This window comes from Penaeus monodon, chromosome 19 (assembly GCF_015228065.2).
Source record: "Penaeus monodon isolate SGIC_2016 chromosome 19, NSTDA_Pmon_1, whole genome shotgun sequence".
Classification (NCBI taxonomy): domain Eukaryota; kingdom Metazoa; phylum Arthropoda; class Malacostraca; order Decapoda; family Penaeidae; genus Penaeus; species Penaeus monodon.
This window is the reverse complement of record NC_051404.1, coordinates 4,668,633-4,668,903: the sequence shown is the minus strand read 5'-3', so window position 1 is coordinate 4,668,903 and position 271 is coordinate 4,668,633. Positions and strand designations below refer to the sequence as shown.

The window sequence follows — 271 nt, the reverse complement described above, 5'->3', positions numbered from 1 at the left end:
CTATTGCTTTAATCTAAGTGCATAATGTGAAGAAAACCAGGAAATCCGTTTTTTTCTGTCATTTGTGGGTGGCATGTGTTAAGACCTGTTGCCTTTGCCTTTCATGCCGCCAAGTCTCTTACAAAGGTTTGTAGCTCTTTAGGGATGCTGCTGTTCATGGCTTTTTATTTTATGATTCCTGATATGATTCCTTATTGTTCATAGTTATTCTTTGTTATTTTTATTTGCTAAAAAACACATCATCGGTAATATATGCCTATCACATTAATTC

The 271-nt window shown here is 34.7% G+C and overlaps 1 protein-coding gene across 1 annotated transcript in view; it reads left to right on the top strand.

The window, feature by feature from the left end:
• Positions 1 to 271, top strand: part of LOC119584996 (breast carcinoma-amplified sequence 3 homolog) — a gene marked incomplete in the record, with an annotated part of 31,901 nt that overhangs the window by 10,353 nt on the left and 21,277 nt on the right.